Source organism: Gorilla gorilla, chromosome 10 (genome assembly GCF_029281585.2).
Source record: "Gorilla gorilla gorilla isolate KB3781 chromosome 10, NHGRI_mGorGor1-v2.1_pri, whole genome shotgun sequence".
Taxonomy (NCBI): Eukaryota; Metazoa; Chordata; class Mammalia; order Primates; family Hominidae; genus Gorilla; species Gorilla gorilla.
In genome coordinates this window covers 41131756-41147196 of record NC_073234.2, presented here as the reverse complement: position 1 = coordinate 41147196, position 15441 = coordinate 41131756, and positions in this window count along the sequence as shown.

Here is a 15441-nt window from a genome sequence, read left to right as displayed (position 1 = left end):
GAAATTTTAATATATAGTTTTGATTCTTGAATTATATTTTAATTTCCTTCTATTCCAGTTTAACTCATGAAATAGCATAACAATGATGCTTTAGTGTTATTTAATTACCACCCATTCCAGTGATCTGCATGACCCCATGACTTATAAAAGCAGCCAGGCTTATAGTTCTCTTAATCTTCTACTTTGAAGATATATTTCTAATGTGCAATCCAAGCCCTTTTAAAGGATAATTCTGGATTCTATTACTCTGCATCTTGCATCTAGAATTAAATCGGATTCAGGGAGTCTATGAATGTGGAATGGAAAACAAATTACATCATTATTTCCACCTAGGCCTAACTGCAATTTAGCATTCCCTTTTATATGAATGTGGGCAACAAACTACAGCCGTAATAAAAGTATTTATGAACTTGCTATCAAGAGAAATCCCAAATACATTTATATCATATTGCAGTTGTTGAAGCTATCTCAAAAAAATTTATTCTCATTTTCATTTTGAAATTACCAACACAATCACAGACTTCTTGTTTACAGACACTCACGTAACACTTGCCCAACAATGAGCAACCCTGTGCTTAGTCATTCAATGATTAAACTTTAAATAGTCACATCTTAACGTTGCTTTCCAAGGTTCCTTATCTTCAGTTGTTGTTTGATGAAGAGGCAAGTTAAAACTATCCTACAATATAATGTGCTAATTCAAGCTAAACAATAGACTTTACACTTTGCCAATTTTTTAAATGTATTTTTTGTTAAGTTCATTTAAAATCACATAAGTCACAATATCACACTGTGTATATTTTGATAGCTGCTTTTCAATGTAATTAATTTTATTTTCTATTCAATACGTGTTATTTTATATATTTAAAATAATGATCTGAGAATAGTTTAATAGACTTCATTTGACTGCAACTGTTACATGTAGTTGGATAAGCAAGACCTCATGAAGAAGCATATGAATGACACTTTTTGCTAAATAGGTGCTAGAATTCAAAGGACTTTTGTGCAAATAAAAATATACAGAAGTCCAGAAAGAAGCGCATAATAACGGTAACTATTAGGACTTTAGCAAAGCTAATCTGTGATTGACTAGAAAGGACACTAGTCTGTAAATCTTGATTTTGTCTTAATGCTATGCTTTTGGGCAACTCAAGTTTCCTAGATCTCTCTCAGAGTGCAAAATGTTGGGTTTCTGTCTGACAATATCTATCATTGTTTGAAAATGTGATTATATACCTATTTTATTTTTAGTTTAACATTGAGCTAAGAGAAAATGGAAAGTTCAGACAGGGATAGGTAAAGGTAAATTCTAATTATAGGAATGAGCTTATGGCGAGACAGGCTTGCCAAGGAGGGGGTCTCAATAGGGACGTGGGTCTCCAGGAAGAAGTCATAAGAAAAATGTCTGAAAAATAGTTTGAAGAAAACCAATGTATATTTTAGAATTTTCATTTTCTCTCTTTTATATTAGTTTCTACTATAAATGTATACCTGAGGCTCTCAAATATTATTTTCTTTTTCAGAGAAGAAGTTATTCTCTCTGGGCTGCTGAACTTTAGCCAATATTTTTAAGGCACAATTAATTGACCTCCACCTTTCAAAGCATTGTGTGCATTTAACTCAATTTCCTTAAATTACATAATTTAGGCATCAGATATAAACTTCGAAATGTTATTTCTGAGATGTTAATAGTGCTTTTATTTGATTCAGAAGAACAAAGGAAAACCTTTCATAAGGCATTCTGTAACTGATAATTGCTCTACCGCAAAAACGTCTTCTTAAGTCATAAAAGTGTTAATCATAATTATCTCTAGGTCTTGGAATGTGCAGCAGTAGCTGTCCTGTGGCTCAGTTTTACGTGTAATTTTCCACCATTTGTCTAGCTTTTTTGTGATATTTTTTTCTTGGTTTGTCATATCTTTTTCTTGAGAGTGTTAACAGGTATAAAGTGATACATGACTATCTAAATTATATTTGTGCAAATACTGGTATCATATTATGATCCTCTGATATCACCATAAAATGGTACAGTGCTTCTTATCTAATATTGTAGTGGGCAGAAAGTGAGCACACTAGTTAGTTCTAGTACTCATGAATAATGTATAAGGGTCCGGTAAAACTAGTGAAAGATGAGATAACATAACTGGGCTTCCCAATCATGTGACCAAACAGCCTGCAAATTGTCAAACATTTGGGCAAGGCCATCCTAGATAATTCAGCCACAGATTAGCCAACACACACAAGAACTACACAACCAATATAGAAAATTATGAAAATAATAAACATATGTTCCTTTAGGCCCCTAAGTAGTTATTGGATAGTTCATTAGGCATCAAAAGCTAAGTGATGAAAGAATGGCAGAGTCAGCTCATAGTTTTAGATTTCTTGTTGATTTTTTTTTTCTTGGTTGTGCTGAAATGCGGTTTTGCTTAAATTTTAAAATGGGAGAAATGTAAACATGCTTAAATATTAACAAGTATAAGTAAGTCTGAAAGACAGCACTGATGTTCCAGGAAGGAGACATGATATTTCTAATACTAAATAAAAACTAAATAAATAGTCTTTAAATAAGAAAATCCCACATGGGAGGATCTAATGTAATGGAAAAACAAAAGAGAAGGGATCAATCTCTTAGGGTGTGGCGTTGCAAAGTTGAAGTAATTATTATTTACTACCTTACGATTCTCATGTGAAATAAGATGTTGGGTCATCTCTGAGCCTGGATAAGAAGAAGGTGATTCAGTGTTTTTAGCAGAGTAGAGAAACTTTTAAATACTGCTGTGAAAATAAGAGGCAGTGCTGAGCAGAGGAATAAAATGACAATCTCCTTTGGAAATGAGAAATGACATTATAGCTTAGAGTTTAAGTTTCAATTTTGTGATTCTTATTGCACAAAAGAAAATCCAATGTATTAGTTATGAATAAAATATATACTAAGCCTTATCCTCTCCATATGTAAGTCCCAGAGAGACATAATGCCTACTTCTGGGGTTTGAACAACAGTTGCTCTCACACTGCCTTGGTTGAAAGCCCCCTCAATATACTGCTCTCTTAACATCTGACCTTAGACTTCAGGTCCCAGACAGTATTATTCTTTCACTTTTATCAATCATTATTAATCCTCATCTAGACAGACAACTTTTTAAAATAATCATGTGAAAGCTTATTTTGTTTTCAAATTTCTTCCTTGAGTTCTGACTCAGTTTCTTTGTGGGAATTAGTGGTGTTCTTGATTCATTTTTGGTTTGGTGCTGATGTGAGAAGGAAGGGTAATTATGAATAATAGTAACAGAAACTGTTGCTTAAGAGGCTAGATATTTTAGGTATCACTGCTGTGCTTTTTAGATAACATACACATACCCACATCACATATTCATTAGATTCTCAGGAGCAACAAATTTTTATTTTTTACACTTAACTCTTTGTCTCATCTGTTGATGGAGAGATGAGACAGAGAGGTTCAATAACTTGCCCTAAGTAAAAAATTTGCAGTAGCAGAGGCAAGAGGCAAACCCGGGAGTCTGATTGTAGAATTTGTGCTTTTAACTATTAACCTTGTCACAATAGATACTTAGATTGCCAAAGTTATCTGACAAATGTGTTAACATACTATATTATCTTGACAAACATATTAAACATATTAATTCAGATAAATGATATATTTCTGCTAGGCAGAAACTATTTTGAATGAAACAGATGAGTTAAGCAAATGAATACAATTTTTAGTGGTATCAACAGGTCAAAACTTATAGTTTAAAATAAAAGGATTTATTTTAGCATTTATTTGGTTCCTCAAACATTAAACATTATGGAGATGTAGAATTCATTATCCACTTGTACATAATTAAGAAATGGTTGTATAAATTCATAAATGTACATGATGTAGAAGAAATGCTTGAATAGCATTGTATTGTATAAGAATGATAAACTTGAATAAAAGATAATAATAGTTTTGTTTAGCAGCCTTTTTGCTACTGAAGTCAGTAATAAGATATATTCAAAACAACAATGACAGAAGCTCAAATAATTTATATGTATGCAAACATGCATATTTCTAATGATATTGAAAGCCTAGAAAAATGTAATCACAAAACTTGATATAGGAAACCATTTAGAATACTCAGGCAATGGTTTATGAAAGGGAAGAAATGCTATAATGATAAAATAGTCTTTCTGATGACATCCAGAATTTTTGATTGTCATTTTGACAAAGCTCGTTGATAATCCAATGATCAGCAAATGTTTATAGGCCCCAAAACAATGTCAGTTGGATTAAGTGAATGTTTAAAAATATTGTAATACAGACTGAATATGCAAAACAGGATAAGAAGGACCTCTTTAATTTCTTTTCTATAAATATCATTTTTTAAAAGTTGGAAGAAAATGTAAAGGATAAGTTAATGTTCTACTTTGTATGTTTATGTAAGAATAGTCCAGGGCTAAATTAAATCTTTGTCTGTTTGTTTAAATGAAGAACAAAGTTTATACTCAAGTTTTGAATATCCAGTTTAAATTTAAATTAATATATACTTGAAATACATACACAACATATTAAGCAGTTAACACTTGTTGAAACAGGCCTGAATCTAACTCACAAAATATAAATCAATATAGATCCTGTTTTCTCATTTAAAAACTTTTTGGAATAATAATATTTATATTTAGATATTGCCTGAATTCAATGGTACCTCAAATAGTTTATTCCAAAACTTCCATGTAAAACAAGACTCGAATGAATTTTTTTACACTAGAATTCTCAGGCAATTTTTGTTGTTGTTGTTACATTTCACCATAGTTGATGAAAGGGATACACTTCAGAAGTCTGATAGGGCAGTAATACAGAGCAGCCGTGTCCACAGAAGCATTCTGCTTCTCGTGTTTCTGTTCTGGAGAGAATTCCATGGACGTGTGCTAATGTTTTTGTTAGTCTCCTCCATACAATTATCTCTCACCTTCACTAGTGAAAACAGGCTCCGTATCATTTAATCACTCTATAAGAAAAGAAATATTTGTTTCTGATGTCCCAACACTTGCCTTACTTTGCAGAAGTAAGGAAAAGCTGAACAGGAAAAATTACATGGAATATTTATAATATTATTACCCATGTTTTCTAATAAGAAAAATCTCCCTTTATAAAATAAGAGTGCTTATATGTTCCTACTAAAGACACTAGCAGTCTTAGCTAGATTTGGTTCGAATATTTTTATCCAAAATTGTGAGGAAATGGTTAGGCAAGGTTTTACTGCTACATTGAAATTTGTCATGTAACTATATTCATTCATTATGCATGATTCTGCAAATGAGTAGTCTCTCTATTGGCAAATGAGTAATTGCTTCTTCCTGTAACTCTTTTTATTGTTTCACAATAAAAATACCTAAGAACAAAACTGAATAAGGAATATGAAATATATCCAAAATAACTCAGCATAAAGTAGATCTCAATTTACCACTCCCACCTGAGCTCTTTCCATTACCTGTCTATATTCTGCTCAGCTTGGACAATTTGCTCTTCCCTGGACATATCTTGTACCTTGTAGCCTCAGTGTATTTACGGTTGTCATTGCATCTGCTAAAATATCCATTTGTTAAAACCCTAGCCTTTCTTTAAGCCACAGTAGTGATGTGACATCCATGAAATCATCTCCAATCATTATAACGAAATTATTTCTTCTGGCTTCAATAGCATCATGTATGTTTTCTGAAGTATATATCACATAATGTATTGAATTACAGTTGCTTCCATAAATATCATCTATTCTACTATCTGGTCATTTTTTGAGAACTGATCTTTGTATCTTTGTAAGCCGTTTTAGCCAAGGTCATCTTAAGCCAGCCCCGATCTACTCTACAGCTGTCCGTATATGCGTGAGTTAGCCCAGCCACGATGAGGAGAGCTCAACACAGATTACTCAAACAACCCAGTTGATTTATAGATGAATGAGAATAAAACAAATGGTTATCGATTCAAGACGAGATGTTTGTTATGGCTTGTTTTACAGTAAGAGCTGATATTGCAGTTGACCGCCTTTGTGAGCTCTGTTAATTCTAATGGGTCTAAATGTTTGTATTTCATGTGTCCTGTAAGGTGCCACAGTACATCCTCATGACTATTCCTCCTGACATCTTGCTTTTGGTATCCAAAGTATTTCTGTTGTAGCCTAAGATTACTCAGAGCCGATCCTTAGATCTCTCGGTTAACAACCATGTATCTCATGGTGGTCTTCTAGCAAGTTTCTTCCAGAGATACTAAAGAGGCTCCATATGCTTTCTTTTATTAGCAATTTTTAGGTACTACATCTCCTCTAAGGACAAATTACTGAAGTGATGTATATATTCACCATATATTTAAGCACTTCCTTTGATCAGAAGCTCATTTAGATGTTTAGGTTTAAACAGTGATGAGTAAGACTTGGTCCCTGCACTAGAGTTTTGGGGGAGAATGTGGTACTTACTACTCTTATTTTATAGTAATTGAATGGTTTTCTAATATCATATAGTCCTGAGTTAAATCCTAGCTTAGCCACTTACAAATGCTGTGTACTTGAAAAATTTACTTCTTTCTGTCATATGCAATAAAATTTGATTGAATTAAATGTGTGAATCTGAGAAGTGAGGATAACAATAGATGATATGGAGGATTATTTTGAAACTTCAAATAAAATAATGCATGTAAAATACTTAGCCTAATATCTGGTCACATAGTAATGATTCAACAAATCTTATTATTATAAGTATTTAATTGAATTGTAATGTGACAAATATCATATTAAAGGTGTGCAAAAAGTATTATGAAAGTACAAAGTAAATTATTCTCACTGAAAGAGTGAGGTGAAGATACAGGGAAGAAAAGGCATTTGATCTGAGCCTGAGAGGATGAAGAGAAAGCTGTGCAGAAAAGGAAGAAAAGGCAATTCCACATGGAGATACTAGAATGAACATAGGCATAAAAATGTCCCTGTGTGTCAGGAACATCGTTCTGGTGTTGTCAGAACACAGGATGTTTATATTTATGAGGGGGTAGAGACCAATTTGACTTCTTTGAAATTGGGAAAATATAAAAGTAAATAATTATAATTATTCTCTAGTAAACACTTACTATGCACCAAGAATTATGTTAAGATCTTTGGTTGCAAAATCTCAATGACACTATGACATTGTAGTACGTGACATTATTATCCCACTTATTTGATGAGGGATCGAGGAACAAAAAGATTCAGTTACTTAACTAAGGTTATAGTATTGTTACAACAGACTTGTTGCAGAAACATAGTAAGTGCTAAGGTTAAGATCTGAACCGAGGCCAAATGACTCCAAATTCCATACCACTTCCTGGACAATGAAAGCTTAGCTAAGAATATTTAATTTTACATAATTAATTAAGAAGCCACAAAATCTACTGCCTGCATAAGTTCAGCAAACAACGTACATATATGAATCCAAAAACCAAAAAATACTGGGGAAACTTAAAGTCCATGGAACTAGAGAATACATGCCCAGCCATGAAAGATTTGAAATCAAATATTTTCTAAACTAGATGAAACAGTCTAAGGGTCATACTTGTCCAGCTAGTCAGTTTTCAACTATGCTAAACAGTAAGTAGTGTGAAAAACTTTTAAGCCACAGAGTGACATGACAGGTTTTATAATTTATAAATTACAAATAAAGCAGGGTTGTATTGTAGTGGGGAGAGGTTGGAGAGAGAGATGCAAAAGGAAAACAAAATAAAGCTAATAGAGTCATCCAAACAAAAATGAAGTTGTGGACTGGAGCATTGGCTGTGGGAAGGATTAAAGGTAATAGCCCAGAGACCCTCGTGATAGCCTAATTAAGCAAGCCTGTTATTTTGTTGAAAATGAGACTCAGTAAAGGGACTTCAAGATATCCCTTATTCTGTGTTATTAAAAAATACAATCTTCGGGGAAAGTGATTCTTTACAGAGGCATTAGGAAAACCTCACAAGACTCCCTTTCATTATTATTGACTTCTCTACAATTCCCTTACAGCACCTGCCACCTCATCCTTCCAACTCAGGCACAGAGTCAGAGTTGTAATTCAGGCACAGCACTAAACATGAGTTTGTGGAAAGTATGCTTGAGTTAATAAAATAATGATTAAGTCCCAGAACTGCCTGGGTTTAAATTATGGCTCTCTAGATTGAGATATTATTTTCCTTACAATGAAACAGAAGATAATATTAGGAATGTAGAGTGCCTAACACAGAGCATGGCAAGAGGAAAACACTGAATAAATGTGAACCATTTATGCTATTATTTCTATTATTGTAAAATCAGTCCAATGTCTCCTCCAAAACACATGCCGAAATTTAATTGTCATTGTAATGATATTAAGAAGTGGAACCTTTAAAGGCGATGAGGACATTAAAGGTTTGCCCTCACAGGTGGGAGTAATGTCACTATAAAAGAATGAGATTGGCCTCTTTCCATTCTCTTGCCTTCTCTCCTGCTGCCATGTGATGACTCAGCAGAAAAGCCTTGACAGATGCCAGCACCTTCATATTGGAATTCTCAACCTCCAGAACTACGAGCCAATACATTTCTGGCAATAAAGTATCCAGCATCAGGTATTCTGTTACAGCAGTACAAAATGGACTAAGACAGGAAGAATAGAAAGTAATACAAATGGGGACATCACTAGAGTTTATGAAATAATTCTTTAGCTTACTTTTCAAATGAAGACATACCAAAATATTGGAAGTATATAGTAACACATGCTTTCAATAAATACTTTATGTCTGATAAAATATATGTAATATTTTTATATATTTATGTAAAAATATATAAATAATAGAATATATTTGTTGTTTAACAGACATTGCTAAGTTAGATAAGAGTGGTAGGAAAAAAATATCCCCTTGCCCTCTCTTCACGTTTTTATGGTTTCCTTCTGTAAGTCAGAAACATGAACTTTTAATCTTAACTTGGCGCAGCCTATTTCTTGGTATTCAATATGTAATGTGATTATTAGGACAAGTTATTGTTTTAAGTTTTTGGATAACATGCACATTGTTAGTTTCTTAGGATGATTGCAAGATTATATTCCAGTTTTTATACTCAGTTGAAATAATTCTTTGGATTTCAGAAAAAGGAAATTGAATTACTGTTATTCTGAAAGGACAGCTTTACCTTTCCTACAGCAAAGTAAGAATTGGGATTATGTAACAGAGTCCTTGATTCTGTTATTTACTTAAACTAACAAGAGATAGTGTCAACTTTAAAAGCTCTAATGTGACACTTTCTTTATAGGCATTTATATTAACTTGTAGAAATTCCATAGATCTCTTTTTGGCAGCTTATCAAAAGCAAATTTGATAGCTAACTCTTTTCAGTAAAATTCTGTAGAAAAAAAATTCTAACTGAATATAACACTATTCTTCTTATTAAAATATATGCATGGTATGTATGTGATTTATTTATGTATGTGGTTTATGAATAAAAACCTTATGTGAACAATGTGGTAGTGTCACTCTTAGGATTTACTATATAAAAGTATACTTTGTATATAATAGAATCAGCTTCTCAATGTTTGGAAAACATATTTGAATTCAATTCTCCACCTCTATGAGTAGAATAACACTAAAACAATTCCATAAAAAATTACATTATCTCTATTTAATCTCCATATCAAAAATATTTCTAATTTTATTTTTGCTTCAAACAACACAGAAGAAAGCTGATTTCTGTGGAAACGAAATATAATAAAATATGCCATAACACAGGGTACATGCGTTAAACAAAAGGTTGCTGTCCAAAGCGCGGTCATTGTGAATTGCATCAAATATTAAAAAAAGTAAATATCTAAATTCTGGTCCATTATGTCCACTGGGGGCTTGGCACCTGCATTTGGGTGACTATGGCAGATGTTTATTGGTTTGCAATGAATAATGCATAGAGGAAGCAAGGTGCTTGCATTTTCTCACTGGAACTTACTTCCAATTGAATTGTATATAAGCAAACATAGAGTTACTGCCTATTGAGATTTTTCTGTTTGTAGACTACCTTCAAATAGATTCTTGACATCAAGAGCAAGGAATATTTTTGTCTTGGTATTTTAGTGTACCCTTTTTTTCTTCTCTTTATATGAGTAACAAATTATGATTAGCATTGCTAGTCAGAGGATAATGGACCAAATGCAACGGCAGAAAACTTTCAAGGTTTATCTGCCCTATCATCTCAGTATACAACCACAAAGTGTGAGGTAAATGGACAGGAGGAAAATTAGCATGAAGCACTGAAGCCTCAGTTACAGGATCTGATATTACACTCCAATAAAAAAATAGTAATTGCTAAATTTATTTAATAAAACCCAGAAATCTATGGCTTTAAGATTTTTCCAGTAGTATGCACATGCAGAAAAAATATATGTTAACCTTATATACTAACATTAAACTCATACTTTAATTAAATATCACTTTTGGTAAATACCGTACTGCTTTTCCTTAATGTAAGTAGAATGAGAGTAAACAAATCTCTACAATTAGATGATTATGTTTTGTTAAGTTATTCTTGGTAAAAACACACATTTATGTGATGATCTATATATTTTATACCTAAAAATGACTTTCACTGAAATATATTTGAAAAGAAGGTAATCTCCTCCTTTAACTTTGCTATGTTTTGTTGATGAGTTATTGAATTACTAATTTTATTCTGTATATGAAAACTACATCAGAGTTAAAATGAAAATCAGGTGACAATAAACTATGTGAGAATCATTTTCTCAAATGATAAAAATAGTTAACATTTCCCAATATTTGCTATGTGCCAGGCACTGATTTAATCCTCACATCAACTCCATAAAGTAAGTAGTACTATATCCCCATTTCACACATCAGAAACTGATTTTAAGAAAATTATCAGGGTTGCACAGGAAGAATTCAAGGTCATGTGGTCTAGCTTCAAAGTTCGTGCTTTTCACCACTGTACTTTATCGTCTTAATATTGCAGCATAAATTCCTCCATTTTTTTTCACATGCAGAATTTAACAAGATGGAATACATAGAGAAGAAAAGAGAAAAGGAAAGCTTTTATGTAAGCAAATTTGAAAGCAACATGGGAGAAAAAAATTAAACCCATGCAAGCATGAGTTGTAATTTTCATAAATTTTTGCAATATCAAAAGAAAATTCTGGACAATCAATGTTTGTATCTTTTGTCCCTTCTGTATTCTTTGTGCATGGCTTTTTTTTTCCTCTGGTATCTTGAAGAGACTTCAGGTCTGCGATTTACTATCAGCACGAAGAGAAATATATGGTAAGTCTTATGAAACTAATTTCCTAGATAATTTTTAAAATTCAACGAGTTTTCAAACTAGTAGAATAAATGTAATTTACTCTGAGAAAAATGGTGATTGTATATTTTGATCAGGAAAATGCTGTAATACAAGCAATTGATTAGTCTGATTATTTATTGGGCATTTATTGGTGTACAGGGGAGATTGAATTTGAAAGCACATCTTCATTTTACAATGTATACATATTTCAAAGCATCATATCATACACAATAAATATTTACAATTTTGTCAATTAAAAAATTAAAAAAAAATGCATCTTCATTATTCATTTATTCACTCATCAATTTATGAAATATTGTCAAAACCTCCTAACTGCACTCAGGCATTGTGCTCAGCACATAGGATACAGAGGCACCAGAGAGGTACAGTCCCTATTTTAGTCATGCCAATAATCTAGCATCCAGGAAACCATTAGAATGATGCCATCAAGAGATGATAAAGGCCTGACCTAGAAAGACATATTTTTTAAAAGTTCCAATGTGAAAAAGGCCAAAAGAAGAAATGTTAGGGCTTAAGGACTGACTGTGAAAAAGAAAGAAGGAAATCAAACTGACTAAAAGAGAAACTTAAAAGAAAATATTTTTTAAAAAAAATTTAAACATTTTATAACAAATTATATCTGAATGGTTATATCACTAACATGCTAAGGTATATCTTAAGTTCATAACTGATATTATGCTTAGAATTTAAAATCACTCTAATTCAATCAGGCCAAAACCAGTTATTCTTGTAATAAGTCTTCTATTATATATGCACTTTTTCTTGAGAAACCCAAAGCAATATTCTTGCCTACACATCCTTTAGAGATGGAAATAGGGAAATAATTGAGAGTTAAGTGGACAATAAAAAGGGTATGAAATCCTTGGACCTTACTCATGAATACCCTTTCACTCTTCCATTATGCTCCTAATAAAATACCTTCAAGGAGCACAACTTAAGCAATGGACGTCCATCAGTTTTATAAAAGTTTGTGGCTACAACCAAATAAAATTTTATGATAAGCTAAGCTACATGATGTAGAAAAGTTTTGTCTAAGATTGATGGATACATAGTGATTAGCTAAGTATTTGGAACAATTACAGCATTCCAAATGACTTTCCAAAAAATATTCCACATCTAAATCTCAGGCCATAATAGTTTACCTCTAACACAGTTGAGAAATGTTAGTGTAGGAGAAATAGTCCCACTAGGAAGAAGAGTTAGTAAAAGAGCAAGAGAGTTGACACAGTGTGTAGGATGTGGCTAGTTTAGGCTGCTGACAGAGGACACCTTCAGTCAGGGACTCCATAAGAGAAACAGCCCTGACTATTTCTCACTTAGGAGAATGCAAAGGGGGAAATCAAGGGAAAGAATGAGAAAGCTCCACAAGGCACAAGAGTGGTGCAGGGATGGATCACATACTCTGCTAGTCTTAAAACAAAATCTAAACACAATTTTGCAAACTCAAATTACAGTAAATAGAAGTGAAAATGTAGAAGAAATATGAGAGTATTAAAAACATTCTAGAAAAATAAAGATTAGGAAACTTCATCCTAAAGATCCTGAGACAGATAAACTTCGGAAAACAATTTATTACAAAAAGTAGAAAAAAGAATGTAAGCAAGTTGGAATTCCTGCTACGACTTAGAAGCGATAGTGGTTAGAGATTAAGACTATAGAAAATGAAACTAGATCACCTGGTCTGGAAATGGGCCATACATACTGCTTACTAGCTGTGACCTTGGTTAAATTTATTGTAATTAAGAAACTCATTTCACCATGAAATAATTGCTTTTTGACTTGTAGAAATGAAGACTGTAGTCTCTACCCATATTTTCTTTATTCTTATAGCCTATGAATTTTTAAATAATTTAACTACTTGTCTTCTGCCTAAATATTCATGGATCTTATTATATAATGTGTACTGTGATGCTTAATTTTATAATATGTTTATAATATGAAGAATATTGAGTTGGGGCTTTATTGAAAATGAACTGAAAATGGGCAGATTAATAGGAGAAATAAAGGCATATAAAATTATTTTAACATGCATAGCATGAGGGACTCACAGAAGGATTACTTAGTAACCTAACGTGGTACAGATGCTTATTTATATACCCTTCTTCATATGCAGAGATGAGAAATGTAAACAGTTCTTTTGAGGGGTTGTAAATAATTATTAGGAAGCACTAATAGACCTGGGGAGACAGAAATAACTTGTAAATAATTCCCTCTGGAATTTGAATAAACCCAGGAGACAGATACTATGTTGTAAAAAAGTCTGTCCAGGTATGGTTGCCTTCTTCAGTCTTCTTTTTTGAAACAAATAATAGATTTCACGGAGGAGATGGAAGTCAAATGTGTTCCTCTTTGAGGTTCTAGTTTCTAGTTACATAAGGGAGCTTCAGAGAATAACCTTACCCTGTTGATGGGGGAGAGTGAAGGTTCAAAGAGACCTTGAATCTGCTTTAGTACAGTATGTCAAAGCCACACTTTTCAAGGCATTGTTTCGTGTTCCCCAACAGGAGCATGTCAGATCTAGAGGAAGCTACTTATAATACATTATAGTTGGGTGAATGTGGTTTTGGCAGCATGCAAAATAGTTGCATTAAGTTAGGCAGAAGCACCTTTAATTATGCAACGAATGATGTATATGGATATTGTGCAGCAAAAGTGATAAGCTACAGTGAATTTTTTACTGTTTTTGTCCAGTACATGAACACTTTTCTCTGCTTCTTTCGCACCTTGGCATATATAATAGCTCATCAGTTTGTGACAAAAGCTAAGCTAATCACACGGTGCTAACTGATGTAGCCTGAAGTGAATATTCAACCTTGATTCTGGTGTTAGTAACACCAAAAAGTAGTGACAGTTAAGAATTTTTTCTAACAACTATTACTCTGACCATCAGAATCTGGAGTATACTGAAGACAATGACACCAGAATCACAAAGTCCATCAATGCTCTATTATCTCCTGATGATGATTATGCTGGCTGTGCCTGTCAGTCATTTGTACCCCAGCATGAAGAGTGGTGGTCTGGAGGTATTTGAGAAATCTCTCTGTGTTCTCAACCTTTCTCTCTTTCCTCCCACTTTCCGAGGTTGATTACTAGGCTTTCAGTGAAATCTCTGAGGTTCATGTTATTCATCCAATAATCAATCTTCTAACTACATTAATTGGACTTAATTTCTGTAATTGGCAACTAAGAACCAGGATAGCACGTTTATTGACTGAGACTAATGTGTGCGGGTTGGTTAGGGGAATTCAAAAAAATCTGAAAAGTTCTGCAAGAGAAAAGTTGACCACGGTGAAATAAAAATAACTGGCCTGAGATTTTCTGACTAACAAGACAACATTGATTTCTAAGTCAACCCAAATGAAACATTTGCATGAATTTTTAAGCATTTCCATAGCTTCAATTTATTGGGCAATTGTCACACCCTTCATAATTTATGTCAGACTGATATCTGGAAGTCTAGATTTAAAAAAAACTGTTAAGAAGATGAATTCTGGATAACAGGCAGAGGTTAGAACAGTTTGGAAGGCTCAGAAGACAGGAAAATGTGGTTAAGTTTGGAACTTCCTAGAAACTTTGAGGACTCAGAAGACAGAAAGATGTGAGAAAGTCTGGAACTTCCTACAGATTTACTGAATGGCTTTAACCAAAATGCTGATAGTGACATGAACAATGAAGTCCAGGTTGAGGTGGTCTCACATGGAGATGGAGAACAGGAGTAAGGGTTACTCTTGCTATGCAAAGAGACTGGTGGCATTTCGTCTCTGCCCTAGAGATCTGTGGAACTTTGAAATTGATGGAGATGATTTAACATTTCTGTCAGAAGAAATTTCTAAGTAGTAAAGCATTCAAGAAGAAGCAGAGCATAAAAGTTTGGAATATTGCAGTCTGATGATGCAATAGAAAAGCAAGCCCCATTTTCCGAAAAGAAATTCAGACTGGCTGCAGAAATCTGCATAAGTAACAAGGAGCTGAATGTTAATCACCAAGACAATGGGGAAAATATCTTCAGGGTATATCAGAGACAGTCACAGCAGCCCATCCCATAACAGGCCTAGGAGAGAAAAATGGTTTCATGAGTCAGGCCCAGGGCCCCTGTGCCCTGTGCAGCCTTGGGACACAGAGCCCTGTGTCC